The sequence below is a fragment of the Chironomus tepperi genome, unplaced genomic scaffold (genome assembly GCF_022539635.2).
Source record: "Chironomus tepperi strain 1889 unplaced genomic scaffold, CSIRO-AGI_Ctep_v1 contig_467, whole genome shotgun sequence".
NCBI lineage: Eukaryota > Metazoa > Arthropoda > Insecta > Diptera > Chironomidae > Chironomus > Chironomus tepperi.
In genome coordinates this window covers 1,426,343-1,445,926 of record NW_027226589.1, presented here as the reverse complement: position 1 = coordinate 1,445,926, position 19,584 = coordinate 1,426,343, and the positions used below count along the sequence as shown (strand labels likewise).

General features: G+C 28.0%; 1 protein-coding gene and 1 non-coding gene across 2 annotated transcripts in view; both read right to left on the bottom strand.

Annotated features, from left to right (window-relative positions):
- The window catches only part of LOC139099366 (uncharacterized), a 129,655-nt gene that overhangs the window by 60,475 nt on the left and 49,596 nt on the right, over nucleotides 1-19,584 (bottom strand). The window lies entirely within an intron of this gene.
- TRNAN-GUU (transfer RNA asparagine (anticodon GUU)) lies at nucleotides 7,611-7,683 on the bottom strand. Its single transcript has one exon. It is a non-coding gene; the product is annotated as a tRNA-Asn (tRNA).

The following is a 19,584-nucleotide window of genomic DNA, read 5'->3' as shown; positions in this document are numbered from 1 at the left end:
TTTTAAAAACAAACTTTAATTTAGTATAAGAATCTAAAATGCAATTTCATAACTTAACTATCAACCCCTTTACCTTTTTAAAAAAGTTTCAATCTACAAAATAATTCGAAACGTGTTCAAGTTTAAAATTTTTTTTTCACATTTTTCGTCAATAATATCATTTCAGGTCGAGTTAAATAATAACTAATGCAATTATGAGCCATTGTTGGTTGAACAATGTAGGAGCCCCTCTTGACCTTCGAATTTCATTGTTATTTTTTTGAGTAAAGCAGCAAGTGACGTTAGCTAATAGAAGTTTTGGAAGTAATGAAGAGTTTGCTCAATTATGATAGAAATGTTCTGTAGGAATCCAGACCTGTTTATACAATTTTGACATTTTTTTTGGTATTTGATATTTAACTGAACTATAAATAAATTAGCAATTTTGACTAACTTTACCAAATTTTAAAGAACTTGAATCCATACCCACCCCACAATCCGAAAACATTTAAGTGCATAACATAATAATGAGCTAAAATAATTGTTTTACGTCCCTTTTCTTCTTTCATTTTTATATTAACACAATATTTTTTGTATATTTCATAAGTGACACTTTATGTTGAGCACTTTTTATAGTTTTTCACATTAATTTTGCGCGCCATGAATCGTGTGGGGAAGCTTAATGGGATTATTATTGCTGGCATATTCTAGGGTCGTTTTGTCGGCTCAGTTGAATGTTAAACAATTATTGTTAAAAAAAATAATTTTTTTTTGGATGAACTAACGTTGTAGATGTCGGGATATGATGTTTTCAATTTTTTGATCTTAACTCGACTCTAGTCTGAATTTTCCAATAAAAAGGAAAACCCATTGTTGATTTCTTTTCATTTGAAAAAAAAAAAAAAATAGAGTCCTTTCAATTCGTCATAGAATTTTGGTTTCATCATTCAAAATTTCTTCAAAGATTTATCATTATTAAAAGAAATTCTTTTCATCTCACAACTTCCTTCTCTCACTTTTTTTTTGTTTCCCATTTTTAATAATTTAAAAAAAAATATAAATCAACAAAAAATGATTCTTTTGAAAGCTCTTCATTGACTTTTAACTAATTAAAACTGGAGGTTAATTAAAAATGATGCTAATTTTTTAAAATACTTTTTCTCTTTTTCAAGAATTTTACGAAGTTTAGGAAAATTTTTCGTGTGATATATGAAATTTTTTTCATTGAGTTGAATAATTTGAAAAAATTAAAGAAAATATGTAGGTTATGTAAAAACTATTGAATTGATTTGAGCCAACTTAAATTTTGAGGTTACATATTAAAAGCATTTACAAAATTAAGAGGAATATATAATAAATGGCTTATGTTCATTGAAATTATTATTAAGCAGAATTAAAATCTATAGTAACTGGCAAAACTAGTATAGTGGGTTGAAACCCAAGATCTTAGTAATAATTTATTTCGAAATTTTGTATAAAAGCAAAAGATTTTAACTTTTTTAGAGTTTTAAAACGTAAATACGGTAGATATAAAAATTTGTAAATTTGAAAATATTAAATTTTCACCAAAAAAACCGCAAACTTCTTTCTATGACAATTATTTTCACAAAGCAAAGTTTTAATCAGTTGTTCGTCATTATTTTTGATGTTTTAATCTTAAATTATCTTAGTTTATTATGTTGACTCTCTAGTTTCTCTAATCTCTCTAAAAAAAATTTTCATTTTTGAATTTAAAATTAATTCAAAAAATAGTATTATTTTTTAATTTAAAACTTAAAATTATATTATTTTTTAATTTAAATTTTTTTAAAAAAATTTATGATTTATAATAGTAACCTAAATTTTTTTAAAAGAAATACTATTTTATTTGACTGTTAACCTAACCTCAAAAAAAAATTTACTAAAGCATATCACAACTTTCCTCTCATTAAAATTTTAAATTCATTATTTTTTAATTTTCACATTTTTGCCGCACTTATCTCGAGACAATTTTTTTTCAACCCTAATATGAGCAAAAACAGAAGAACTTTTAGCTTTTGATAACATATTTTTTTTCCTCTTACAAGCAATTTCCGGTAATTACTTATTAAAATGTGTTTTTTGCTGCTTTCAGCTTGTTTTCTTGTTAAATGGAACCTCGAAAGGAGAAAATATGAAAAGATATTTAGAATGAGAAGATGTTTGATTTTTTTTTTCTAAAATTTGATAATAACAGCTTTCCGTTAAGTTCAGAAAATCACGATTTTTTGAAATCTTACGTAAATCTTTAGGTACCATTTTAAATACGTACGCGAAATCATACGTAGTGATTTCGGCTACGTAAATATAAATTGCTTACATTCTTTGATTATTATTATTTTTTACAAAGTAATTAAATAATATCAAACATAATGTTAGGTATTTTATTTGAATGATAATTTTTAAGAAGATGGACATCTATTAAATGTCTCTTTAAATTTGATTTTTTTTTTATCTGTAAGCACTGTGACTTATTTTCACTTTCATCATATAAATATAATGGAATGTAAACAATTTATCAGTTTCAGAAATAAACGATTTCATTATTTTATTGATATAAATTACGTATTTAAAATCGTACGTAAAGATTTACGTAAGATTTCGAAAAATCGTGATTTTCTGAACTCAACGGAAAAAGCGATTTAAAAAAATCAATGAGTAAATTTGTTCTTCACCATCACTGGATAATAATAGAAAAAAAAAATCAAAATTTTCTTGGAATTTTGAGATTGTTTTTTAAATTCTTGCATTTAACTTTTGAGGAGCCTCAAAAACTTGTATTTTTTGGTTTTGAAAATTTATTACATTTAGAAAATTTTTCAAATCAAAAAGTTAGTATTGTCTCATTAAACCGGTATTTTTTTCAAAAAAAAAAAAAATTTTTTTTTTGCCGTTATAATACTCAAACTTTTCATGACGAAAAAAATTTCATTTTGCTTTCTAAAATCAAACCAAGAAGTTACGTGTGTCATGTAAATCAAACGCGAGTACAAAACTCATGAAATATTCATCATAATTAATGGATCTATTGTCAAACGACCTCAAAAATTCGATAACAACCTGCCGACTTACTCGTGTGAGTAAGTGAAATTGATTATTTTTGATGTGATTATGTTCGATAATTATTTTGCTCTTTTATGTGAGTATTTTAGTAGGTTTTAGCTAATGATGAAGTTTGATATGGTTTTGTGGGAGAATATTCAAAATTACAATAATTAGGAAAAATCAGATTTTTTGCGAGTTTGAAGTGGAAAATTTGATAAAGTTTTTAAAATTTTAGAAATATTCATTACATTTAGAAAATTTTTCAGTTTATGTTATCAAAGTAAGTTAGTATTGTCTCAATAACGACCGGTATTTTTTTCAAAAAAAAAAAAAAAAAATTTTTTTGCCGTTAGTTAATATTCAAATTTGTTATTTTAAAATAAGTTGAGTTTGAGCTGTTTCAATATTGTGGTATCAAATAAAGTGTATTCCCAACAAATAAACACCTTTAGGTGATATCCTGATACTATAAAGCATATACTAAAGAGAAAATTTGATTTTTTTATCGTCAATCGATCCTGCACACAAAAAAATATTTTCTAAAAATTCAAAAAAATGCTTTATTTGCAATTTAGACATTATAAGCTTAATTAATGTACATTTCTTATGTGAAATTGTACCGAAAATTTTCATCTAGAATTAAGTAATCTTACTTAATTAGACGAAATTAACAAAAAATAGCGTTAATCTATCCTGCACAAATGATTATTTCAAAACGCATTCACAAAAATTTGTAATGTTTACAAAATTATTTTCATTTAATCTGCAATTAAAGCATCATTATACCGTGCCTAATGATTGAATTGTGTGATTTGATGATGTAAAAATTATGTTTTGAATGAGAACTTTGCCTAAAAACGTCTCAAATAATTTTTTGATGTAAAATTTAACAAAATTTTGGGAATTCGAAAATCAAACAAAATTTTTCAGTTCGTGCTTTATGCGGATTTGCCCATAATCTAATGTAGAAAAATTCGACAAAACATAACCTCTTACTCTCATAATTTACGATGAAAATGTAAATATAGGAATAAATATTTTTTAAAGATTCTCACATTAGATATAACCGAGAACGAAAATACCTATGGACAGTCAATAAGCTCATTGTGACGTAAGTTAGTTTTAATTTTTCATTTCATTGTCTGATGTGACAGGCAAACATGAATGTTTGATCATTTTAAATATTTAATACATTTTTCAATTGAATATCGTTTTTATTTTTAGTTTTTTTTTTCGAGCTTAATAATTTTATTTTTATTAAATGATTCAATAAAATTTTTTTAAATATTCATGATTTAGAATGATTGAGAAAGATTATCTAATATTTTGTATTAGAACCAAAAATGTTTACTTGATCTCAAATTTTCCAACAACAACTCAAAAAATTTCATCAATTTTAAATTTAATGTCACAGTTCAATCAGTAATAGCTCGTAAAACTCAATTATTTACGACCTTAACATACCATAATTATCCAAAATACTAATCACAAAGTAAAAAAAATTTTTACCTGAATCACAATATTAAGTGCATGATTAACTTAAATTTGTTTTCAAAAAAAAAAAAAAAAAAATAAAGAAATTATTTTCCAATTTAATTAACAACTTATCAAGCTCACAGAACAAAAAATTATTTCATTACTGAATTAAATGCCACAATTTATCAAATTCAATTTACTTTATTAGACAATAAAGGTTTATGTTTCCTAGTTCAATGAAATCAATCAATTAAGAAAATTTCCACATCATTCTGAGAAGGGTTTAATAGAAAAAGAGGTAAAGTAAAAAATTTAGAGTTAATAGAAATTGAGTAAATAAACAAAATTAATAATATAATTTAAGTCATTTGTCCTTCTGTGTGAAACTTTTTGAGATTTGTTTGTTATTATATAAGTCTCATTACAAGCCCGACTAATCGTTAAATTAAAATCTTCCCACCATGCTTGGAAGTTGAATTTAATATTGAGTTTTAATTTATTTTATTGAAAATTTGAAGTGTTCTAAATAAATTCAAGTTTTCAATAATAAAAACTTAATATGAAAATTGCTTAATTTTTAAATTCACACCGTATTCACGTATTTGAATTTGTCCAGATTGTTAAACAAATTATTTTTTAGTTTTGGAAAAATAATTAGTTAAAACTTTAAAATTAAAATTGAAAAAATTTAAAAGATTGAAACCTAAAATAAAAATATTTCAAAAAATCCATAAGAATTTTTTTTTAGATTTTTTAGATGAATATTATAAAATATGGAAAAAAATTACGCAAAATGCATTCACAAATTTAAAACAATTTATGCAAAACTTGCATTGTAATTTGATTTAGAAACAATTAATTTCACCGCGCACTCTTTATTATTAATCGTTTTTAATTTTTCATATTTTATATTCACATTATTCTAAATTTTAGCATTAACAAAAATTTATAAATTTTTAACCGTTTTTTCTTCATTTCATATTTTCAAAATCTACAAAAACTGCATTTACATTAATGTAGAAATTGGTTTTTCAAATCTCGCATCAATTTCCAAACGATAGAAAAATCTCCTCAAGAAACATTTTTTTTTTCACAATGTAATTTCACTTCAATTTTTTTTTTGTTATAAAGAGAAAAAAAAATAAACAAACCCGTAAAATGCACTTGCTGGTTGTTGCAAGCAACGAATTCGACTGATTTCAATGAGTGAATTTAGTCAAGGTTTGCCTCCTTAAAAATTTTTTTTTCCGCATTCGGGTTCGGAAAGTTTTCACGATAGAAAATTGTACGAGAATTCTCGAAAATTCGGAAATTTTAAATATATATTTTTTGTTTTTAAGGAGAATTTGAAATGAGGAGAAAATTTAGCCCGTGAAAAAAGATGTTAGTGAAGATGAAATGTTTTTGTTGTGAAATATTTGCTGAGAGATTTTATTTATGTTCACAAGTTTTTCAATTTATCAAAGTTCCCTTTTTTATATTTTTAAAACTTAGAAAACAACAAATTATTTAAAATTTTTAAAACTTATAAGCATGTTAATTCCCCTTTTTCAACTTTTTCGTTTCTCATTTCATTTATTTCGAATTTCTCCAACTTCCACACAATTTCACTCTTATCCAATTCCCCATTTTCCAATTCGTTCTTACTTCGCCTTATTCGAAAACGGAGAAAAAAGCCGAAAATTCAACCAACATTTTCTTTTTCACGCGTTGCTTTTCCATCCACCAAATCAAACTCATTTTCACCTATTCAGTTGCAAAATTTCCTCCAAAGTCAACTGAGTTGCTGAAAATTTTTACAAAATTTCTCATTTCTTACGTAAAAAAATCGCGACGTGATGCCAAAAAATAAAAACAAAGAAAAAATTCGATTAAAGCTGTATGTATTTTGGTTGTGCTTTAAACTTGAATCCCAAAATGTCTTTACGGCTCGAGCCATGACTAAAAAAAATTTAAAGAAGACAAAAATTTTTGATGAAAGTAAAAAAAATGTGCGTGATTTGAGTCAGTTTTTTTTGCTGGTTGTCACTTTTTTCTGATAAGAGGAAAATTTTTAATTCTGAGAATTTTTTGTTGAAGAAAAAAGTGTGTTGTTCTGTGGAAAATGAGACCCTTGTGGGGAATTTTGTGTTGATTTATGAACATAATTTGTGAGACGTCTGAAACTCATAGAGAGTTTTAATTTAAATTTTCAAGAATAATCTTCATTCAGAATTTAAATTCAAATTTAAGTACGAATTTATAATATGAGTTTAGGTTGGATTATAAATTAAATAATTTTCAATCCTAAATTCTCGCATGGATCCCAATCCTGAAATCCCAGACATCTTATAGACTACATGTCGCAAAACATTAAAAATAAAAAATTATTGTAATTCAAGAAAAAGTTGTTAAGTGCCGTGATTATAATGTGTGTGCTAAGTTATAGTTATGAAAATGCATAATGTATTAAAATTAAATGTTAGAAAAATTATTTGCTTTTAACGACAGTTTAAAACGTCAATACTGGATAAGAGAGTTAAAAGCTCGACATAGTAAAAGTTGTAGATTGTAAAATGATTCTAGAAATTAACTGGTACTATTGTGGTTGTTATAATAAGTTTTGTAACCAATGAGTTAAAAATTTGAAGTGAGTTTGAACAATTTGAAGACATAATGGTGAGTAAATGTAAAAATATCGCATTTGTTCAGAAATCGATGAATGATTGAAAATTTCAATTAATAAGTAGTTTTAATTTTTAAATGTCAATGTTTAAGAATTAATTACAGGAATGATTAAATATAATTAAAACGATATATTCACCCAAATTGAAAATTTGGTGTGAATATGTAAGTTTAAATTTCAAATTTAATTATATTAAATTCGCATTTTTGAATCTTGGCTCAAAAAGGGAGCTTAATTTATAAATATATTATTCATTTTGTTCATTCAGACGTTAAAAACTTTTTATCAAGGCATCAAAGAAAGCTCTAGTTTATTTTAATAGCTCAGTTCCGTCGAATTATTGCTCTGTGTATTTTTTTTTACTTGAGTTAGTGGTATTAAGATTTCTTTCAGTTTACCAAAAAAAGTTTTAAAAAAAATTACAAATCGCCCCTAGGTGGGGTCGAACCACCAACCTTTCGGTTAACAGCCGAACGCGCTAACCATTGCGCCATAGAGGCTATTTTTTGTTGTGTAGTAATTTGGAAATTTTTTCATGTCCAACAATTACCTCTTCATCTTAAAAAACAAAATGCTTATTAAGATTTACAAAAATTATAAATTAATTTACTTGGTTATGTAAATATAGTTATAATAATACTTTATTGCGGAATTGAAGTTGTTATAATTTGTTGTACAAAATGGTGAAAATAACTTGACACTAGCCTGAATGTGACTTTAATTCACATACATCTTGAAAATTTAATAATTTTAGTGAATGAAATTTATGCTCATAGTGAAGTTAGGCATAAAAAGTTTAAAAAAAATGCCAAGTGGTAAAAAAAAATGTTTCCTTATATACTACGTCGGCTTAAATTATGTTAATAAAGCCGTACTTAATTACAAGATTAAATGCTGTTCCTGGAGGAGCGACTGCAGGCATTTTTTTTAGCTTCGTCGACAAATTTGCAATATTTGATTATTGCGTCTTCGATGTTAGGGATGACCTTAACGTTGACAATTGAAGCACTGCGTTGGACTTTTGTTGAACTTCTTGATGCTCTTCCATTTGACAATAATGTTGTCAATGCTACGATGGTTGTGGTTAAGGACGTTGATGTTCACATTTTTATCTTTAAAATGTACAAGGTAAAAAGTGAATTCGGGCTTTCGCACGAGATATGTCACTTTGACGGCTGGAACCTTTTCCTTTTTTAGCGTCTTCAACACTTCACTCATTGGAACCTCAAAATAACCCTTAAGGACAAATGACTTAGCTTTCTCTGACTTCTCAGAGAAAGTATGGAATGGAATGCCTTTAGTTCGCAGGATGTTGATTATTGAGGTTTTGTCCTCAATATTTTTGATAAACACTTGAGTTGAATCAGACGATGAGATTTTAAATCTAGGTTTAACCTGCAATTTAATTTGTGAGACGAATTATTTTACTTCTCTGAGATTTTGTTGAATGAACAGTGGCTTTGTCGCTGTGGGAACAGTTGGTTTCTCCGTTGAAACTTGTTGTGGAATTTTTTTCCTCTTCCTGGATCTTTCACTGGATTCTTCAATTGTGATTTTTTCATCCAAATCGACTTTTGGAGACAAATCTTGCTTTCTTTTGCCTTTCCCCATTGTCAATGAGAAGAAGACAAAAGCAGGAACTAAGTAAAGTACTTTTCACTACTTTTAATCACTGGAAAACTGTAAAATTAGTTAACTGAATTTTTTTTTCCACGTTTTATAACGAGGGACTTGAAACTTTTTTTCTGTTAACATTTTATTCTAAGTATCAAGCCATAATAGATTCTTAAATGGAAAAAATCTTAAAGTACATCGTTCATTAGCATTATTAATTACTCCTCACAACAATAATTTCAATTGCTTTTTGTTTTCTAAACAATTGTAAATGATATAAATCAAATTGTCGTTAGACTCGATTATAAATGCGCGAATGTGAAAATTAATTTGTTTTATGAGACTTGCTGTGTTTACAAATGCAAAACAACAATCTGAATATAGTTGATTATTTATTTAAAACTGCTTTTGTATCAACAGATGATAACTGATGAGTAAGTTACATTTGTAAGAAAATTGATGAATGGCAGGATATGTTTCAGATTCATTCATTAACCTAGATTAATAAGTGAAGGTTTTTTCCTAGGAAAAACAATTCTAGGACTTAAGATATTAGACTTCCTAACTTAAGTTAAATTATGAACCAATCGAACTCATTACATTGCACAAAAATCTGAGATTTTCGGAAATAAATCTGAAAGCTGAGCTAAACCAATCCACCTCATTTCCATAAAAACCACTCTTATCCCAACTACACATTTCTTAATTTACTTTTCCGCATCTTCATTAAGCAGCATCTTCACATCTTCTTTTGTTTCCACTCTCTCACCTTTCAAGACATTTCATGTCTCATTTATGAAATTATGAAGAGCTCTACATTATTATTTCCATTGTCTTTGTCACCCTTCATCATGTTCCACTTGTTCATCTTTCATCTCTAGTTTATTCTATGGAACTGCTTATATTTCATAGGTGGAAAGAAAGAATGATGAAAAAATATGAACAAAAGATAGGGTTGGGGAGAGCTCAAAGCAAGTAATATACAAACTGACAGAAGGGAAAAGTGAAGAGATGAAAACAATAAGTGCACTTTGCAGCTTTGTATATGTTCAGTCATGTAATACATTCAATTTGTCATCAATTGTTTATTTTTACTTGTGAAATAAACATATTGTATTTGAATTAGTATTGAGCAATTAAATATTTTTGGACTTAGCAACAAATTATTTACGGATTTTTGTGAACAATCTTAATTTTATAATCTTTACATGAATTTTTAGGTGATGTGCTTTTAAGTGCTTTTGGAGTGATTTTGGTACATATGAAAATTAATATATTGGCCCACCTTAAAGTGTAGATATACCGTTCATTCTCTTGTTTAAAGCAAAATATTTTGTTCAATTTTACATCTCACCAATTTCTTTTAACTACCAAAAATACTTAATACCCTTAATTGAGATAAAATAAACAAGATCCAATTTCAGTTTATTTTGAAAATCCGTTCATTTGACGCCCAGTTTTAAATAATGAAATTACAAAATTAACACAAGTATAAACAAGAATAATTTGATTAAGAATGCGAAAGACAATTTTATTTCGGATACTAAATTGAAACTGTCGTTGTTTTGCTAATGATAAGGTTGGTTTGGAGAACTGATTGTGATGCTTTTGAATGACAAACAGATACAAGTAATTAATTAATACAAGGAAATTGCAGAAAATTCTTTTGAAGAATCAAAAACAAGATTTCTGAAAATTTTTAAAACGAGAATGAAAATTCTATTTTTAAATTTGTTTCCTCAAGTTAGACTAAAGAACTTCTTCACTTTCCACTTTTAACTAACATGACTGACATGACAAGAATATCTTTATTCAATTCTACTGTGTGAAGATTTTTAAGAATGAAAAAGAATTACGAAAAAAAGAAAAGTGGTTTGAACAAAAACTTGTACGTGAGTCGGAGGATGTCCTTGTATAGAATTTAGCAAGATTTTTTTCTTGCACATATAAATTTAAAAATAAAAGAAAGAGAATAAAATTAATGAAAAAAGTAAAATTATAGTTAAACTTAAGAATTAAAAATTATGATATTATGAGAAATTTTTATAAATTTATAATATCAGAACTAGAATATAAATGGTTCTAAATGGTACAGAATATTTCTAAAATTTTCATAAGATCATAAAAAAAACTTTATTCAAGAAAAATTTCTCAAAAAATCTTCACCATTTTTCAAGTCACTATTCCACCTTCAAGCTTAAAACCAGCTACAATGAGAGAATTCTTTTATATTTATTTTCTCGCACAAAGATTTCTTTTTATAGGTTGTTCTATGAGGTTTTTGAGGCTTTTGTGGGATTTTACACACTCAATCCATTTAAGAGATTTGTTCTTCTTAACGTATCGTAATAAGTGAACGGGCTTTGTAGTTTTTTAAAATTTCAATTCCTTTTTGCTAGTTTATCTCATTTTTTGAAATTAACTATCTAAATTTTTTCCAAACTTTTTGTAACAGAAAGTTTTAATATTTTTTATGAAAATATCAAAATCTTTTTGTATTTGAAATTTTTACTACAACTGAAACTGGTTTCATGTTTCTTTCCTTTTTTCACACAGTTGACAGTTTTTTTTTGTCATAAACTTTTGTAATTAATTTAGATTCGTTTGATGCTCACACTAAAGCTCATTGATAGTATAAAATTTGCATTTTTGTGTTTAAGTTTCGCAAAAAATTTTATGCTTTTGAACTTTTCGAGAACCAGAATCGGGAAATCCCAGAATATCCGATTTCGATTCCAAAAGTGAGGTATTGGTCAGTCATTTCTCATAGCGTTTGTCAAATTAAATATAAAATTTTATTAAAATTACATTAAGCGTATTACTTAGGGTCCATTATTTGAAGAATTGTTTTAGCTTTTGGTTACATTTCTAAAAAAATGAAAGTTCACTATTTTGCAGTTATCAAATCTTAAATGAATATTAGTTTCAATGACGAAAATTCTGAAAAAATTTCAAATTTCTAAAAAACAATTCTTAAAGTTTTTCACATAATATTTGGAACAGCTTGATATTCTCGGTTAATTTAAAATTTTGAGATATCAAATTAAGATTTTTTTAAATATTTTTTTGAATTTTTGAATGAAAACTGATAGTTTGTAGATTTATTAAGAATTTCATTTCACGGTGAAAAATATCAAAAAAGCAAAATTTCACTAATTTCTATACTTCAGGCTTGAATTTCAAATACCGGTATAACGATATTGGGCTTCGTTTTTGAAAACTCTAGGATTATTTTTGAAGCAAAATGCGTTTAAAATATGGGGATGTTTGTGGACCGAATTGTACTAGTTTTGTGGCTTTTTGAAAAATTTTGCTCGATTTTAGTAAAACATTTCGAGACTCACATGGATTTCTTGAAAATTTAAAAATTGAACTTTTGCATCAAAAGAAGCATACATAAATAGGTATTAAAATAATAGGAAGCAATTCATTTTACTTCATTTGACATTTTTTTTTTTCATTTTTCATTTTTTTCTTGAAAAACTTGAATTTTAAATGCCGACTTTTCTTCTATAACATTTAATACAATAAATTTTGTATGCATATAAAGCTTTTCTAAGACACTGGTTGAAAATTGAATTTTTAAGCAAATTATATTTGTGTTTATACTCCATTCATTTGAGACATTTCGAATAATATTTAAGTAAGCCTAAGTAGAATTTTTTTTAATATAAAATAAAATTTTATAAAACCTAGTAATATAACATTGTGAGTCGAGGTGGCTCGGTGGCGGAATGGTTCAGTACTTCGGTACATAATTATTGCAACACCGATCCAGCGATCGAGACTCGGCATGGGAAATTTTTCACATGTCCTTTTTCGAACCATATGTAGTGGAAACGCGGCTCACGGCCTCCCTTTGAAGGCTACAGGCAGTAATGTCATCATAGAAGTGGTTCGGATTCCACTATAAACTGTAGGTCTAGGTTTGAGCGAGAGATCTGGCGAATCCTCCCTCGTTAAACTCCCAATAGCCATGAAACGCATATAAACGCGCAGCTATGGTCCATAGGTCTGCAAAGCTAATGTTTATTTTTTTTTTTTTTTAATATAACATTTACTTGTACCTCTCATTAAAATATCCTACAAATCAAATCCTATTTCGTTTATATTTTCTGGTTTTTGATTATCTACAATATTTGCAATTCATTTTGTGCTGACAATAAGCGAACAGAAATATAAGAAGCCAACAACGTTGCAGGCACAGAAAATGAAAAATGCAAATGTAAAATGAGAGATAAAAAATTGTGGAAAAAAGTTTGTTTTTTACCACTGTTCCTTGTAATTGTGGATTAAGGGATTTGATGGCTAAAATAGCTTGAGTATCAGAACAATATACAAAAACAATGACCTTTTTTTTTTTTCCAGATCGAATCGAAGTAAAAATGTTAAGATTTTACTTTTGAGAGACCTCCATTGGAGCTTACATTTCACTAGGACAAACTTTATGTTTACACCTCTGCATACATATGTATACCGCACATGAACCATAACGTGAACACACCATCAACAGAAAAAAAAATACAAAAGTAAAAAAGCGCATGTCCCAGCGATAGTAATTGATTACAAAACAAGATCCAGTACAATTTTGATCCAGTAGGATTCAGGTCAGATCCACAAAACAAGATCCAGGATTTCCAGACCCGCAAAACAAGGTCCAGTAAATTCCAAGTCATCCTAGAAGATTTTTAAGAATTTCACATTTTCAAAATTTAAATCTCATAACGGTCAAAAAAAATTCAAACTTTGTTCAGCAAACACTGTTTCAACATCGAAAAACATTGAAACAATGAAAAAACGTGTTGTTGTTTTTGTATATGAAAATGAAAAATTGTTAATTATAACATTTATGCGTTGATTTGAAACTTTTAAATGCCCGGACATGGAACCTTTTAAAACCATTCCGAGCTCTCTACGATGTCTAGATAAAAAGTTTTTATCGTCAGCCGACCAAAGTGATTTATTAAGCACCTTTTTGAAAACAAGTTTCAGAAAAAAAAAAAAACTTTAAAATTGACAACTTGAACATTTTTTTGTGTGTTGTTCGCAACGTGATTGAATCCTATGAATTCATGTAGAACAGTGAATGTGTACATAGATCTGCAGCCTCAAACAATTGTAGATAAAAACAGAAAAAAAAGTTGAAATGAAAAATAAAAAAAAAATGAAATAACTTTATGCATTTATCATTGATTACCTTACTACGGTCATTAGATTGCGAAACTTGTGAAAGATTTGTGGAAGAACAAAAAAGATCAGAATAAGTGGTGCAGGAGCAACCTAGCATGAGGTGCGAGGTTGTTGGTGTAACAACCTGATATTTTGAAAATTATTTTATTTAGTTTAGACTACTAAAGTAGTTTAACGCAATTTATGAGAAAAATGCACTTTAGCCATAAAATTCAATTTTCTCCTACTTGTCAAATTTTTTATAATGATTGTAAGCGGCGGAATATAAAACTAGATTCTTAACTTTTTATTCAGTCATGACAATCAATTGACGATGACATAAATATTTTTGTGGTAGTTGCTCGATAAGCCGTACGAATTATGCTTTTCTGAAAGGAATTTAGAGGAATAATAGGATGAAAAAAATAATGCATACTTTATGACATGTATTGATGAGTTAATTGAGATTTTGTAGATTATGAAAACTGTGATTTTGAATTTGAGTTTATGCATTTTATGTTTATGTTTTTAAAATTGTCGAAGAAGAATCAAACTATTTAGAATGTCATTCAAAATTTATATTCTGAGCTAAATTTAAAACAAATAAGAAATTTACAGAAACAACAAAAAATTGAAAAAAAAAGAAAATGAAATGCAAAAAAATGACATGAATTATTTGTTCGAGGTGAACCGGAACAATTTTCAATAAATTTGATATAAAAGGCAAACAAAGTATGAATCATAAAAAATATTAAATCGGAACTGAAAATCGATTTTTTTTTTACTTTTTAGAACGTGGGAAAATCCAGATAATTTTATTTTTAATTTTGCAATTTCTTGATTTCCATGATAAAAAATATTAGCAATTTTATGGAAAAATTGTTTAATTTATTTTTATATTCACACCGTTTTCACTCGTGAATGTATTGAATTTGTTCAGATTGGAAAACCAGTTTTTTGGATCTCTAGAAAAACTACGCACGATGGCAAGTTCGCATAAAGTTTTGCCTGGAATTCCACATCATAATCAAAAAACAGATTTGAAATTGATTAAGGCATTGTTGAGAAAATTGAAAAATTCGCTTTCTGTAAGCAAGCAAACAAGCAAACAAGTTAATCAGCAAAAATCTCAATAACGAGACATCGTAGAGACTTCTAGTTTTCTGCTTCAGACATATGCTGACAATACTATTAAAAATCGGGCCCGTTAACGGCCGTTTTTTTAAATGCCGTTTTTCAGAAACACTATTGCTTGTAATCTTTAACCTAAAATCATAATAAATTTCAATGAATCTTTCTCGATCGATCATTTTACATTCTTTTTTTCGCATTTTCACCCTTCATATAAAATGAAAATGTCAAGAAAATTCCCTCATTCCATACATGTGTTTTTATTTTTTATTTATTTTATTTGTTTCATTGCTCATTTTTTTCCTACTTTAACTTGAAGCTAGTTTGTGCTTTCTGTTTCCTCTTTTGATACCATTTTGAATTTTTTATGTGACTTAAAGATGTTAACCTGCAGATAAATTGAACATTTCATCTCTTACGGATTTTAATAGCATTTTTGAAGAAAAATGAGTAACGCTGTTAGGATTTTTGCAATATTTGAGTTTATGTTACTGAGTATGAGATTTCATTTAAATGTTCATTTAAAATTTTATAATATAATATAATATAATATAATAATATAATATAATATAATAAATTTATTACCAACGGTATTTGATTAACAATAAAATATGTATAATTCTGATATTTCTTTACTAATTTCAATATTCATATTTGACACGAAACTTTAAACAATTCTGAGATACTTCAAACAATTCTGAGATACTTCATATTCTTCTATTCGGAGCTGCATTGTAGCACTTTAGTATCAACGCTGTATTGCCAAAAAGCACCCTCGAGAAGGTGATTTATGTCTTTAATACTCGCGCATACTGGTGGGTCCGAATTGGATACAATTTCCACTCTGCAGCCACACTCAATATACATGATTCCACCCTTCGGTCTAGTGTATACTGTGATTATCGCGCATCTATCGAAACGCTGGCAATACTGTACATACTCAATCTACATTTACGAGCACCTTAAAGACAGGAGTAAGGATAAGACCTTTTACCTAATAAATGCCTGATTGCGATCACAGTATGCTGCGACTATCGTTTGTACATGGGTGCACCACGTGAGTCTGATGTACTAATGATAGGTTCCCGGATTTATTCAAGGGGAAGTTTGATTTTACATATTCAATAGCAATTGCTTTTGTGCAAAGTTTCGTGTCTGAGGTTCTTGTCTTTTTATATGTTATGAAACTATTATATAGCTTTAAGCCGTTGTAAAATAAAGAATTTTGTGATGATGCTTTAGTATAATTCTTCAATTGGTATTCGTTGTTTCTTCTGGTTGAGTAATGGTGTTGGTCGCCTGCTTTTATCAAATGTCTCTGTAAATAGGCTGGTGAAAGTCCAAGTGCCACTCTGTGAATAAATAAAATCACATTAAGGTAGATTGTCTGTTTAACAGATAACCATTTCAAAGTTTCGAGCATGTCAACTCGTGATGTAAGAAAGTCTGCCTTTAATAACAGACGAGCGAATCGGTTAATTACTTTTTGTAGCTCATTTATCTGAGCATCACTCAACAAAAATAAAATTGACGAACAATAATTGAAGTGCGAGTTCACTAATGAAGCTACATAAAGCTTTTTGCTTTTAAAATCTAGCTTATGAGCACATCTCTTCAATACATAAAATTTTGCATTCAACTTCTTTAGAACATAATCTAAGTGATTATTGAATGTGAGACTTGAATCGACAATGATTCCTAAATATTTGATTTCTGTTACGATTTCTAATTCCTGTTCATTAAATACAATTGCCTTACATAGTGTGAGTGATTTATTGCTTGTAATAAGCATTGCTTTTGTTTTATCGATGTTTAATGTGAGCTTACAGTAACAAAGCCATTTAAAGACGCGTGTGAGATCTTCATTTAGTAAATCGATAGTACTACTAAGGTCCGTATATTTGCAACTTATATAAATTAGCATATCGTCAGCAAAAATTTTAATTTTTGAGTACTGTAACACGTTGACGATATCGTTAATAAATATTAAGAATAATGCACAACTTAACACTGAACCCTGGGAAAGTCCTAAAACAATTTGTTGAATATCCGAAATTGCAACATCGAACCGTGTCTGCTGAAAACGGTTATCAAAATACGATTTGAACCAAGTTACGACTTTATCATCACATCCATACAGATGTAATTTGTGCAGCAATAACATGCGATCTACTGTCTCGAATGCACGCTTTAAGTCTATAAAGACAGCCACGGTAACAAGGTTTTTATCGTTCGCTTCCTTCCAATCTGTTAATACGCTATTAATTGAGGTTTCACAGTTGTGCAGTTTGCGAAAACCTGATTGCTGTGGTGCGAATAGACTATTAACTTCGAAATGCTCGATTAATTGATCCTTTACTACCCGCTCAAGTAGTTGACCAATTACGCATAATGTATTTATTGGTCTTAAATTCTGTACGGATATTGACCCTTTTACTTTTTGTATGGGTGTTACTGTTGTTATTTTACAATAGTCTGGTACTTCGCCATATGTTAGAGATTCATTTATAAGGGCAGTCAGGGATATTAAGAAATCAGCATTGCTGATAGCATCTAAGACGACTCTACCATTAACGTTGTCATGATAATATTTCTTTTTCATTTCGGTTACGTAACTTTGGACTGTGTTGTATGTCACTTCATTAAACACGAATTTAGTAGACGAGGGGGTGATATAGAAACGGATGTCATCATTTATCTGTGGAATCAGATATGATAATTCTTCAATGGACTGTACGAAATGTGTGTTTAGTTTGTTAGTAATAAGATAAGGGTCAGTCTCTAAGATGGTGTCAAATTTCACTGCTTGAAGTTTACTTTTATTATTATTATCATAGATAGCTTTTAGGGTTTTCCATAAACTCTTTGGGTTTTCCTTATTTTCTTGTAACTGTCTCTGTATGTATGATGCTTCTGCTTCTCTTATTTTGTTTTTGTACAAATTTCTTGCTCGAATATAATTTCTCCAATTTATATCAGTTTTCGAATTATTCCATCTAACTTTACATGCAATTTTTTCTTTTTTCAAGTCATATAGATGTTTGTTAAACCATTTTATAGAAGGATTACGTTTCACTGTTGATACTGAAATTCTAGAATTTACATATGACGAGATGCTGTTGCTGATAAATGTGAATTTATCATTAACGTTGTGTAACGAATCAAAGTCGTTCCATTCAATTGACGAAAGATGAGTACGCAAATCCTTACCAGAGTATTTAGACCAATCATTAAAAGTATAACACGTCTCGTTATTACGCAAATTATGAGAAAAAAGTCAATGACGATGAAATTGTGATCAGCAATATTGCAGTCGTTTCTTACTATAGTTTGTAGGTTCCTCGAATTTGTGACAACCCAGTCGATCAATGTACTGCTTCCTTTGAACTCTCTGGTTGGCAAATTTACCACTTGACGAAGGTTATAGGATTTGACTTTACGAATTAAACTTTTAGAATGTGAACTATCGCTATTAAAATCATAATTGAAATCACCAATTAGATGAAAGTTTGGAGATTGGGTTGCTAAAGTTTCACATGCACCTTCGATGAAATTTAAGAAATCTGAATGACTGGAATTGTGACCATTACCATATTTGAGAATAAGTTGCTAATTTTTGAGGTCTTTTTTTTTAATTTAGCGTTAATAACAGAAAATTTAAGTTTGTGTTTTTAAATTTTAAGGTTAAGCTATGGTGATATAATTGAATTTTAAGTTTATATCAAATTTATATTCCCAGGTATAAGGTGCTGAATTTTGTTGTGGTTGTATTCTTAATTTTGAGGTTAACGTTAACAATAAAATGCGTTCTTCGAACCTAACCGTAAAGAGCCTCCATTTAATTTCTAGGTCTCATAAATTTCATGCATCTTCTCACTCCTCAAGCTCTGTTTTTTTCTGCCTTTAAACAATATTTATTTTCCCTTAAACGATTTTTTCTCTCCTGTTTGTTGCTCTTTGTTAGAACAAAGACGAAAAGACAGCAAAAAAGGAAGTTCAATGAAGCAATGAATTGGAAATATCTTTTTTGCTGTTTGACATAGTTTTTCTTTTTTTCTTGTTTGTTTTTCCATTATCGGAAAATTGAAAGTTTATTTTTTTGATGATTGAAAATCCTTCATCCTTTTATTAAGTTCTTTTGAGGACTTATTTGGTGAAGATGAGATTATTTTGAATGGATTATGATTATTTTTTTGGTTGATAGCGAATTTTTTATATAAGAATCTCATTTCATATTCACATGAAATTTTCAATTTGGATGAATATTTTGTTTTTGGTTTTCGGTGAAACCACTTTTTTGACTTGCGTTCTATAGACAAAATTCTGTTCTTAAAAATACCAATCAAACAGTAAAAACCACATTCCAAAAAACGCATTCTGTTAATTAGCAAGTTAGCTAAAGTATAATCTATTTTAAAGAACACAAAATTATCATCAAAAAAAAAAAATGTCAAATGTCATGACCAGTGAATAATTTAAAAAAAAAT